Consider the following 14172-nt stretch of genomic DNA (forward strand, 5'->3'; position numbering starts at 1 on the left):
AAAAAAAGACTGTTGGAAATCTAAATCTTAATATAAACAGAAAAAAACATTGATAGGGAATGCTTACTTTGACATTCTTTTTGACTAGGCAACAAACATCGTGACTTAGAGTTGTGACATAGAATCTGTCTTAACATCATAAAGTCTAAAAAAGAACTGAGATATGTTTGTGACTCAAGTTACAATGATGACTTTAAATATTTAAAGTCACAATTGTATCTAAGTCATACTATTAAACAAAATTGAACCAGAAAAATAAGACTTAAAAATTATTGTGACTCATAATTTGAGAGTTAGAAAGAGTTTTAGACATAAATTTGACTCCAAAAACAGGCTTAGTCATATTTTGCTTGTGACTGAGAATGTGTGTTAGACATGGCTAAGCCTTGCAAAACATGAATTGACTTAGGTATAATTTTGTCTCAGAGTTATGGTTTAGAAAGTATTTTAGATATTTTAGGGTCTGAAAAGTATGGCTGTGAGGTAATTACGACTTAGAACTGTGACATACAATTTGTATTATACATAATTGAGCCCAAAAAAATGTGACTCAGAAAGTGTCTAACACAAAGCTGTGACTTAGAATTTTGACTTAGAAAGTGTCTTAGACACAAATTGGTCTGAAAAGTAAGACTTTGAAATTATTTTGACTTAGAACTAAGACTTAGTATGGGACTTGAATATAATTAAGCCAGACAACTGTGACTTAGATATAAGTGTGACTGAAACGGTGTTTCAGACCTTATTCAGACTTAGAATTGAGACAATGAAGCCTAAAAGACATGACTCAGCCAAAGTTTTGAGCAAGAACTGAGTCTTACAATGTGTTTAAGACATATTTGTTACTTAGAAAGTGTTTTAGAATGTGTTTAATGGATATTTTTGACTGTCTTAGACATAATTGTGACTTAGAAAGTGTCTCAGACATTAGCATGTCTCCAAAGTAAGAATTTTTCTTAGAATTGTGACTTAGAATTGTGATTAAGATAGTGCCTTAGACATAATTTGGTCTCAAAAGTATGACTTTAATGTAATTGTGACTTAAAACTGCGATTTGGAACATGCATTGGAATAAGTCTTTGCCAAAGTTATGACTTATTAAGCTTCTCAGACATAACATAACAAGGCTGAATTTACTCTGGATTGAATGATTTGATTTTACTGGTACGACTTTGTGACCTCGTAGCTCCTTTAGTTTTTATTTTACTGGTACGACGTTGTGACTTCGTAGCTCTTTCAGATTTGATTTTACTGGTAAGACTTTGAGACCTCGTAGCTCTTTCAGTTTTGATTTTACTGGTACGACTTTGAGACCTCGTAGCTCTTTCAGTTTTGATTTTACTGGTAAGACTTTGAGACCTCGTAGCTCCTCAAGTTTTGATTTTACTTTTACGACTTTGTGTCTTCGTAGCTTCTCAAGTTTTGGTTTTACTTGTACTCCTTCATTTTTTTTGGCGGACCACAGTATCAAAAGATTTTTTTTGGGGACCACCATCAAAAGATATTTTTGGGGGAGCACTGGTTTAACAGATTTTTTTGGGGCCCACTGTATCTAAAGATTTTTTTTGGACCATTGTATCATTAAATTTTTTTGGGGGACCACTATCAAAAGATTTTTTGTTTTGGACGATTGTATCAAAATATTTTTTTGGGGGACAACTATATCAAAAGATTTTTTGGGGGACCACTGTTTCGAAAGATTTTTTGGAAGGATTCAAAAGATTTTTGGGGACCACTTTATTAAAAGATTTTTTTGGGGTCCCCCAACAGTTTTTTTTTGGGGGACCACTGTATCAACAGATTATTTTCGGGACCACTGTATCAAAAATTTTTTTGGGAACCATTGTATCAAAAGATAAGTTTTAGGGACCACTGTATCAAAATATGTTTCCGGGGACCCTTGTATCAAAAGCTGTCTTTTGGGGACCACTGTGTCAAAAGATGTTTTTTTGATGTAATTGTGACTTAGAACTGTGACTTAAAATATGTGACCGGCATAAATTACCCCCCCCCCCCCTATACTTCCACCCCATTATTCAGTACAAAATATACCAAAGGGTTTTATATTCCAAAATAAAAGAATCATTTTAACAGGGAAAAACTGGAATTTTACAAATATTGTCTTGCACAGCTGTATCAGTGACGCGGACAGTTTTGATGCTTTAACATTTTCAAAAAAGAACATTTGTGATGCTTTCCAACAGTTTAATTGTATTTAAAGATTTCCAAGGGTTTGGTTATGCTAGGTTACTTTTCTGAATTGATGATATATAGATTTTGCATTGATAAAGCAATAATTTTCTGAGCAATGATATCTATAACGATATGATAGAAGTATATTTATATACTTTTCACGTATGTTAGTAGTACATATTATAGATTTAAAGAGATATCAAGAACTCAAGTTAGTTTCTCAGGATTGTTTATATTTTCCCGTAAAAAGAGAAGTTTACAATGTTATGATGTTGACATAAGAAATATAAATAGATATAAAACAGAACCTTGTTCAGTTATATAGGTCTAGTACAGTGTTGGAAGTTAATTATCTAGGTCTAGAGCTTATATAGTTTTAGTCCGATCATACATATGTTATTTCTAACTCAAAAATTCTAGTTTTTTATATTATAAAAAAGTTCTAGTTTCAGTTCTAGTTCTAGTAGTTTCACAAAGTTCTTCTTCTAGCTCTAGCTCGAACCGTTATAGTTCAAGTCTTTTAGTTCTAATTTGCTTCAAGTTCTTGCTCTGGCTCTAATAGCTATAGATTTAGTTCTAGTTCCAGATAATTTGATATATAGTTATATTTCTAGTTCGAGTCATAGATAAAGATAGATTGCGCATAAGACGACATTTTTCATCTTGAACGATATAAATGTACAGAGATGTTTTAAAGATATTCCTATTATTTACAGGGTGTCCCACATCAAATTAGACCGCGTCAATGGGTCTAAATTACGATTTGGGGGACAAATCAGAAAATTTAAGAAGAATGAATCATTTTAAAAAATTTAATAAGGCTAATAGAAAATTTTTTTGGCAGAAAATGCTAGATATTTCGCGTATTATGTGCGTATTTTGGCGTTAAAGATTGTTGATAATCTAATATGATATGGGACGCTCTGTAGATTAACTAGGTCGGTTGTGAACATTGGCTGTTCTTATGTCATTGAGTACTTGTGGTGTACATGAGTTCTGTAGAGAGAAATTTAACTTAGTTTAGTCCTTCTCATGTCCTTCTTCAGTTCTCGTCAATATGATATATTGCTCAGTGAAATATTGTTGTTCAAATAGTTCCATTCCCCCTATTTTACACTCTATTATGAAATCCATTAAAACGCCAAACCACCCAAATCATTGAAGTACACTTTGACCCCTAGGAGTATGAGTTACTGTACAATTCTTGGTGATTTTGCCTACATAAGCTATCTATGTTTATTTATTTATCTATGGTTCTAATAAGTTTGAAAAGACGAAGAAATCTAAGATACAGGGTGTCCCAAAAAACATGGGAATTCAGTGACGAATTCGATATCGTCTTTTCAAATAATTCTTCGATTTAGTATAGTGATACCTACTGAGAAAGCTGTAATCTGTAAGAGTTTCGTCTGCTATGTTTACATTTTGTTTGTTTATGTTTTGACTGCAACCGGTTGTACTTAGTAAAACAAGAAAATTACAGCATACAAACAGAGTAAACTTGTCCGTATTCACTGTTCATCTTGCGGAGACATTATAGACACATCTTTGTAGTCTTTTACCCTTTTCATTAAATAAACTCTAGCAGACATAATAATGTTATGGCTTTTGAAATTAGGTATTACAATGCTAATTCATAACAAAGACGATATCGAATTCGTCACTGAATTCCCATGTTTTTTGGGACACCCTGTAGATTATGTAAAATGCAATTTATTTTGCAGTGATAAAAATTGATCCTATCACAACCTTCTAGAGAAAAGGGGAGGGGGGGGGGGTCCGGCGAAAAATTAAAAATGTCCACTCCCCTGTTACAGTTATAAAGTAGATCGAGGGTGGGTTGATTATTTGGTGGTACAATGAAGGTAGAAAGGACAGGTAGAAGTAATGGTGCGTCACGATATATTGTTGTTAGAAAGCACTGCGTAGTGCGTATTTGAATCAGGGATTTATATAATCTATTAATTTGTTACCTAATTTAGCAAACTGAAAGATATATCAACCTTTTTTATAAATAAAAAATTTTACCCCTGTTTATTATTGTCAATTGTTTCATTTCGTGTTTCGTGTTAATGAATTTATGTAAATTTGCATTTTTGCATATTTACTTCCAAAACCATAATTTTAATATAAATGACAATTCTCTCTGAAAATGATTTTTCATTTAACAATTCTGAAGCTTAAAAGTAGAAAATGCATGACTTCTAATTATTTTCGTTGTTTAAACGGAGAAAGGTTAGTTTAAAGGAATAAACTCACAAGAGATGAAAGGAAAAGAAAGAGAGAAAAGTTCGATTAAAAGAAGAAAATGAAGAAGAAAAAAATGTGATCAGGATTACTTTAAATTACGCTTACAGTTCCTTTTAAGATGTTTTAAAGTTTAGTCTATAGTTGAACTATTGATTCCAAAAATCCTGATATTATTTGATTTTTTGCTGAAAACTCTGAACCATCACAGGTCTCTTACCACGATATAGGATTCTAGTTATAAATAGAAGTAAATGTAAACATAAAATGAACAAATTTATCTGTCTGTAAAAAGATGAGACTTCAGAGACGATTGTACGGAAGTTATATTGACTTTTTCCTTATATTCACAATTCCCTGCAATTGCATTTGTTTTAGCCAAATCATTAAATAAGCCATTTAATAACTATATCTAATATCATAATTTAACCTTGGAATTGTCATATTTAAGTGTTTTTGGTCGCCCTAACAGTCTTGTCCTTTGTAGATAACCCTGTATCTTCATTACTCGTTCCACACCAAGTAAGACGACATTATACAATATCACTACTCTTATCATTAATATTTATAAATATAATAATTACTTAAGTGATTTAAGATTTGAACCGGCGGTAAATAGTTCAGCGATAGTCCCACGAAACATGACAGTTGGTGAATAATTTTTAAATGTCTTTTTCCGTAATAGATATTAAAAACTTTTTGCAGCAATTATTTCGTTTAAACATCCTTCACTCAACTATATTTTACTTTGAAATCTATTTCATGTTTACTATATATATATATATATATATGACTATCATATTTTTTTTTTATTATGTGATTCGTCATCAAAACAACTTAACAAATTAGATGCAAAGAATATGCATTTAAAACTATTTACCAACTGTCATGTTTCGTGGGACACCATGTAGTTCAAATTCAATAAATTCGGTCCCAGAAGCATACAGGGTGCCCCAATAAACATGGGAATTCAGTGACGACTTTTATATCGTCTTCGATTCATGCGGCTTTTTTCATGAACAAAATTATTGTATTATTCCAGCTTAAACATCTAATATCGAAAACGCCTGATCTTGAGGTTTTCAAAATGTGGTCTATCATTTTTGTATTTTCAAATTGACGGAGATATTTAAAAATTTGTACAAATTTCAATTTATTTAATAAATCAAAATTGTCTTCGTCAGTTCTTAGGATACAAGATGTAAATATATGTTTTTATTTTCTCGGACCTCTTTAGTAGTAGTACTAAAATCGGGCAAATAATACATGATTTCAATTTATGAAAAAGTGTCATTCTGGGTTTTGACGAAATCGATGTTTCTTTTTAATGGAAAAAAGAACAAACACACTAAGCTTAAAGAAAACTAGTTGTAGAAAACATTTTATTTTTTGATTATTCAGATATGATATGTTTAGGTTAATGCTTGTTGTTAACTTTAAACTAGAAAGTTTCTGATTTAGTTAAGATGACAGATAACCATTACCTTCTTCTCAAATACTTTATTAAAAACAAAAGAATACTTATACACTTAAAATATAATTATAGGTATAGGGTGGCTTGGTCTCCCTCTATAGTTACAGATAAAGTACAAAAACGTGATTTCGAAGAAATAGAAATAAACTTTTAATAAATCTGCAAAAACTATGGATTTATGAATTTGCAAAGTGGCTTGGTCGCTCTTTTATTTTAGCAAAGATAATATATTCAATAAAAGAAATAGGAGAGAAAAACTTTAAAAATCAGCAAAAATTATTAATAAGGGCGTAATTGCATAAACGCCTAGTGCTAAAAAGATAACCATTACCAATAAAGTTTTTATACAGACAATTACAGCAGAGTTAGATGTAGTAATAGTTTAATTGCCAACCAAATATAATAACCAACCAACCGAAATCTTTTTTCTTCATTTTACTGTGAAATTACACGAAACTATTGAAGATATGAATGACAGAAAAAATTGCATTTTCATTGCATCTGGATATTTGTTAAAATTGTTTATTTAAAAATTTCTTTGTTCCCATAAAACTGAATATACTCCGTCAATGTTGAGATTTTACATACCGTGATTAACTGCTTAAAAGTGGAGTAATTGTCGGCTTTGCTTTTTATTTTCATTAAAATATGTGCTAAAGATTCTGTATTTTTTCTTATAACTTTATCGAGGTTAGAGAATAGATTTAATTAACAATATCTTACTTTTTTAACGAAATAAATGTAAATAAAAAAACTGATAAATAGAACATTTCCAATATACTTCATATTGAAAGAAAGAATAATGACAACACTAGATCAATTTTTCTTGTCTCTCACTGTAATTTTTATTGGCTCGTTTTTTGTGTTGGAAAGAGAAGAAAAACGTTTCTTTTCTCTGTTGTGACAAGTTTTACATAGTATAGTTCCGACCCTTCATGGTCTGTCGGACCTCATGATAAACCAGCTGTCAGTAACTTTATTTATATTAAAATAGATAACTTCTCAGGAGATTAGAAGAGTTTTAGTTGTTGGGTTGTTTGTTTGTTTGTGAAGCTGTGTATTGGTCTGCTTGTTTACATGTCAAGCTTATAAAGTTAGTCTGTTTCTGGTGTTTAAAGATGTGCTGTTGTTTTTTTTGAACCTAAGAACCTAAGATGTTTTATTTTCTTGAACTCTTAAACTTTTAAGTTAAACTAAATTATTGGTAGTTATTGCCCCGGTTGGTTGTTAAAGGCATGGTGTTTAACTTTTGTATTTAAATATTCAAATTAATTATAGTTATAGTTATAGTTTTTATTTTCAAACACAAAATACAAAATAATAATAAGTAATAAATAAATCTGTGTCTCTTAGGTCGTTGTATAAGTCGATGTTTGGAGAAGGTTAATGTAGGCTTAAGTCTGGATAGGATGGTTTAGGTCTGGATAGGTTGGTTTAGGTCTGGATAGGTTGGTTTAGGTCTGGATAGGTTGAGTTAGGTCTTGATTGGTTTACTATAGGTCTGGATAGGTTGGTTTAGGTCTGGATAGGTTGGATTAGGTCTGGATAGGTTGGATTAGGTCTGGATAGGTTGGTTTAGGTCTGGATAGGTTGGATAAAGTCTGGATAGGATGGTTTAGGTCTGGATAGGTTGGTTTAAGTCTGGATAGGATGGTTTAGGTTTGGATAGGTTGGTTCAGATCTGGATAGGATGGTTTTGGTCTGGATAGGTTGGATTTGGTCTGGATAGGTTGGATTAGGTCTGGATAGGTTTTTTTAGGTCTGGATAGGATGGTTTAGGTTTGGATAGGCTGGTTCAGGTCTGGATAGGATGGTTTAGGTCTGGATAGGTTGGATTAGATCTGGGTAGGTTGGATTAGGTCTAGTTTAGGTCTGAATAGGTTAGTTTAGGTCTGGATAGGTTAGTTTAGGTCTGGATAGGTTGGTTTGGACCTGGATAGGTTGGTTTAGGTTAGGTTAGGTTGGGTTAGGTCTGGATAGGTTGGATTAGGTCTGGATAGGTTGGCTTAGATCTGGATAGGTTGGTTTAGGTCTGGATAGGTTGGTTTAGATCTGGATAGGTTTGTTTAGGTGTGGATATGCTAGTTTAGGTCTGGATAGGTGGGTTGAGGTCTGGATGGGTTAGTTTAGGTTGGTTTGGGTCTGGATAGGTTGGTTTAGGTTGGTTTGGGTCTAGATAGTTTGGTTTAGGTCTGGAGAGGTTGGTTGAGGTCTGGATAGGTTGGTTTAGGTCTGGATAGGTGGGTTAAGGTCTGGATATATTAGTTTAGGTCTGGGTGTTAGCTTAGGTCTGGATATGTTAGTTTAGGTCTGGATATGTTAGTTTAGGTCTGAATAGTTTTTTTTAGGTCTGGATAGGTTCGTTGAATTTGGATAGATTTGTTTAGGTCTGGATACGTCGGTTTAGGTCTGGATAGGTTGGTTGAGGTCTGGATAGGTTGGTTGAGGTCTGGATAGGTTGGTTGAGGTCTGGATAGGTTGGTTTAGGTCTGGATAGGTTAGTTTAGGTCTGTTTAGGTTGGTTTGGACCTGGATACGTTGGTTTAGGTTAGAATAGGTTGGTTTCGGTCTGGATAGGTTAGATTAGGTCTGGATAGGTTGGTTTAGTTCTGGATAGGTTGGTTAAGGTCTGGATAGGTTGGTTTAGGTTTGGATAGGTTGGTTTAGGTTGGTTTGGGTCTGGATAGGTTGGTTTAGGTCTGGAGAGGTTGGTTGAGGTCTGGATACGTTGGTTTAGGTCTGGATAGGTGGGTTAAGGTCTGGATATGTTAGTTTAGGTCTGGATGTTAGTTTAGGTCTGGATATGTTAGTTTAGGTCTGAATAGTTTCTTTTAGGTCTGGATAGGTTCGTTGAAGTTTGGATAGATGTTAGTTTAGGTCTGGATATGTTAGTTTAGGTCTGAATAGTTTCTTTTAGGTCTGGATAGGTTCGTTGAAGTTTGGATAGGTTGGTTGAGGTCTGGATAGGTTGGTTGAGGTCTGGATAGGTTGGTTTAGGTCTGGATAGGTTAGTTTAGGTCTGAATAGGTTGGTATAGGTCTGGATAGGTTTCTGTTTAAGTTTGAAATTTCTCCTGTCTTTGTAAGGTTTGTGATTGTGGCATCTTGCTGAATAAATTTGTTTATATTTACATAATTTAGATTTTTATATACATAATATCTGCCAATGATAAAATTTACATTTTCAACACATTCAGCAGTTTTGTCCCGCGTTAAGAAACCTTTTTATTTATAAACTTCATAAAACATAGAAATCCAATAAATGCAAATTTATGTTGCAAGCAAACAGACATTTATACTTTTAACGAACAAGCCTCATTGCATTTTCATTCAATTTGCCCAATTTAACAAGATTTAAGTGGGGGATGAACCAGCGCAGGGTGGGATGGGCCCGTAGAGAGGGGGTTGGGGGAGAATCCAAGCCAAGATTCGAAAGTGTTTTTCTCAAATATCTAAACTTTTTTCCTTTTCATTACTAAAGATAAACATATACAAACAAAGAGTATATTTGTACACCCTAACATAACCAAAAGTATTAAATACAAACATAAACACAAGCAGTGCACCAAACATATACACAATTAGTACACACAAACATAAACCAAGCAGTACACCAAACATATACACAATCGGTACACAAAAAAAAACACAAGCAGTACACCAAAAATATACACGATCAGAACACACAAACATAAACACAAGCAGTACAACAAACATATACACAATCGGTACACAAAAAAAAACACAAGCAGTACACCAAAAATATACACGATCAGAACACACAAACATGAACACAAGCAGTACACCAAACATATACACAATCAGTACACATAAAACACATACACATCAGTACACACAAACAAATACACAATCAGTACACACAAACACAAAAATAAGTAATGCACAAAAATCTAAACCGCAAGCAGCACACAAATAAAAAAGTACTGAAGATAAACATAAAAATAAGCAGTACACACAAACATAAACATAAGCAGAACACACAAACATAAAGGCAAGCAGTACAAGTAGTACACTAAACCTAAACACATGCAGTATACAATTAACATTACAATTTCACACAAACATAAAAACAAACAGAAAACATAAACATAAGCAGAATATATACATTAATGATTAGCTCTTAAAATAAAACACAATTAAAAGCCGACAAAAATGAACTACTTTAAAAAATACGTGAATATATATTGTATATTATCTGACATCCCCGACTCTATATCTTGTTGTTTGATCATTTTTTGATTGTCTAATTCAAGTTTAGGATATCATTATGTATAATTTAGTTTAAGCTTCCATCATTTACTTTATGTACGCAGAGAATAACAGTAAACTAGACATATTTGAACTCTATATACCATTACAGAGGTAGATTTATGACATTTAAATATATTTGTAATTAATCTGTATTGCTGACTTTGCTCATTAGTAGAGTTCAGATTGATAAAGACTCTAAACGAAAATCAACCGCCTTTCGGGCCATGTCAGGTCCCAAGCATAATTTGGGTTCATTTGGTTTGGCCGATTTGACGTTTTAAGCCAGACAAGCAGATTAATAGATGATACAATATAATCCCAATGATCTGAAATGATCTTGGATTGAGTATTTATGAGATATTTGAGCAGAGTATACTTGAGTTAATTATCCGTTGATGAATAATATGTTTAAAGAGATCTAGCAATCAATTAATCATATCTCCTCAGGGTTGTTCTAATGAAGAATCCCCGCAGTTCGCCAAATATTACGTTATTGCCCGGTTCAAATTTAATAATTGGAAACACACGCACAAACACCTTCATACACACAAACATTTACAACCCCCCCCCCCTTTGAACTAACAAGAGGTTCGGTTTCTTTAATTTGAATTCAATAGCAATTTTTTCTATAATTCAACCATCTTTAATCTTAACGAGTCGTTTTTTCTACTTTTTCATTTAAACTCCATATGCCGACGAAAAAGTATAAAAGAGAAAAGGCGAACAGTTTATATTTAAAAGTTTAAATTTTAATCGATTGTCCCAGCTTGCTGGGATAAGAACCGAACTGTTAAATCGCAAACCCCATATATTCCAAAGAAAATATTGCACATACGCTACGCCGATATTAAACTAGTACGCAGGTGACTCAGCAAAAAAAAAATAGCGGAAAGACGAAAAATTAAATAAAAATGATAAAGTTTAAAAAGTACGTCCTGAGAAAGAGTTTCAGAAAATTATATGAAAAAACCTTTTCTTAAATAATATCTGTTAAACTTATTAAAAACTTTGAATTGAATAATGAATACTACACTTACTAGTTCTAAAGTGAAAATTTACTTTAATATCTCAAATACTAGAGTCCATAAGCCATCGACAACAAAGTAATTTTAATCCGCCTATCAAAACATTAAATTTGTAAGCTAAAACTTTAAAAAATAATTTTATTTTACTTTAGCAGAAAGAAATTGTGTTTTCGCAATAAACTCAACCCTATATCTTTGCCAGGGGCGTAAACAGGAATTTTTCAATTAATCTTTTACTCACTGGGGCCTAAAAACCGCGGCCAGGAAACCATAGATGTTACTGATCCAGGAGGCGGTTAAGCCCCCATAGCCCCCCCCCCCCTGTGTAAGCCTCTGATCTTTACAACCTGATGGAGTAAACCCTTTTCCATTTCAAATTTAGATTATTTGATATTAACAAAATTCTTGAAATAATTAAGGTCTACACAATTTTGTTTCAAAGATATACGGATTAGAAAGTTAGAGTTCGTGGCAAAGACTCAATACCTATGACCATTTCAGACGTATCTATTTTTGTGTTCAAATAGAATATTAAAAAGATTGTTGTATACTTAAATAACACTCATCTATCTAACAAACTCCCTGAAACATGAATACAGAATAAATCTAAACATTATAATGACTCTTTTAATCAGTGCTCATCTACGGATGTCGATATTTCCAATCAATAACGGAATAAAAACATTAGTTTGACAGTTTATTACTGCCGTATTTTGCGCTACAGATTTCACAGATAAGACAAAAAATAACAAACCCCTATCTGTACTTACTATCTTATCTGTGTTTGCCAGATAGGACCGATCTGTTTTGTAGAATAGACATGAAAAATATTTGTTAATCTTCTCAATTAATATTTTTAAATTCTAATTTTAATTCCGTATTCGGATTCATTATTCATACAAGCTAACATCAGACGCGAAGTTTGTATTTACACATTGAACTCAAACACTCAGGATCTAATAAATGATAATCGACAACAGTTGTATACTTAAAACTGAGATCTTAGACATACAATTTTTGAAAATGCACACTTTAAAACACCAAATCCTTTTTTAATGTTTATTTATTATTTATAGAATTATCACATTACAAAAGATTAGAAAAAAGGAGACAAAAAAGGAGTTGAGTCTTTGACACAAACTCTAATTTTATAATTCCTATTTCAAACTATGAACTTTGTTGCATCAAATTATCTTAGTTTGAAATATCAAAAGTCTACAACATTAGGTTGAATAGATATAGGGATTAGAATATTTGAGTTTGTGGCAAAGACTCAATTCCTTTCTACAGAAAACAGCAAAGAGATACAGGAAGTATATTTTAAAGTATTTATGTATATTCAAGATGTTATATATAAAGGATATAGGATGTGGATATGAATATATATAAATTAGGTCTTATCAGACAGATCTTAAACCGTACAAACGTTGGTATATTTCCAGTAAGACAACTGGGTAATAAGCTTAGATAAATTGAGCACAGATCCTATCTTTAGAATTCAATGCCAGGGCAAGCCTTTCCTTTCGAACCAATTTTCACACATACAAAAGATGATTTTTAGTAATTTTTCAAAATGTTTGTTTCTGAGTTTATCATATACTAGCTGAAGTGCCCGGCGTTGCCCGTGGACTTCTTTTTAAATCGAATACTTTTAAAAATCGATTTCTGAATAAAAATCCGAATTTTGAAAGAAAAAACTCAAACTTTTAGCCTATATTACCCTCGGGGAACTCAAGGGTTCCCTCAAATAATGTCAGCCCATTCGGTCCATCCGTTTGGCCGGCTATGGCTGATTAATATATATATCTACATACATGTATGCTTACAAATATATATATGAGCGAAGAGCTTTATAATATATATAATTAAACTGTTAAATTTGAAACCAAAAAACACCCCTGATGGTTAAAAAAAATTCATTTTAAAAATACAAATTTGATGGTATTTTTACAAAGTCAAGTAAAAATGAACTTTACCCGCCTTCAAATAAACATTTTCTTCATTATTGTTGAAAGATAAAGTATTTTGAATAATATTGAGCGTGTATTGTGTAAACCAGTTAAATCTCGTGTAATGACTGTTAAAGCTTGTTCACGTTTGTTTAACAGATATTCAAACTGGAGATAACAATTTTGAGAGCAATCAGTAAACATAGAAACATAGAGATAGAAAGATAGTCAATTCCGGATTTAAAAATCCGCCCTATTTTATTGAGTCATTGCCATACATGCTGATTTTCTTATCTTCGCTACTCAATGTCGTAGATCTTAGATATTTCAAACAACGAATTCTGTAAGATCAAAATTAATTAAGATATCAAAAGTTTACAAAACCACGTTGCAAATATCTATTTGGGAAATTATGTTTTTTGTTTAGGGTTCAGGATTAAAAATCTTGAATTTAAACCTTAAACAAACAAAAAAGTAAAAATCCGGGAAATTAAAGGAAATCTGTTTAGCCGGTATTAATTGTTACTTATTTGCCTCGGAACAAATAAGGAACCCAAGATTATGAAATTGTGAGTAAAAATGCGGGATAAAAATTCTCTCAAAATTGAATAAAATATAGGGATTAGAAAATTTTAGTTTGTGGCCAAGATTAAATTCTTTACTTTATACATCCGTTTCTCTCCGGGTAGGTCTCAGTCTCAGGTTCAGTAATTTAGTGTTTTATTGGCATTGTATCCCAAACCTTGGAAGTTTAGGATCCTGGTCCTTATTCTGGTCTATAAAAAGGGTTTAGTATTTTGGTGTTTATCCTAAACCTTGGAAGCTTAGGATCCTGGTCCTTATTCTAGTCTATAAAAAGAGTTTAGTATTTTGGTGTTGTATCCTAAACGGTACTTTTTAAAATTTTATCTGAATAACAATAAGGAAGATATCGTATTGAATTCCATATTAATTTGCAAATCATTTATATAGAGAAACCACAATTAAAAATAATCAACTTTTAGCTAGACCAA

This window comes from Eurytemora carolleeae, unplaced genomic scaffold, assembly GCF_000591075.1.
Source record: "Eurytemora carolleeae unplaced genomic scaffold, Eaff_2.0 scaffold79, whole genome shotgun sequence".
Lineage (NCBI taxonomy): Eukaryota > Metazoa > Arthropoda > Copepoda > Calanoida > Temoridae > Eurytemora > Eurytemora carolleeae.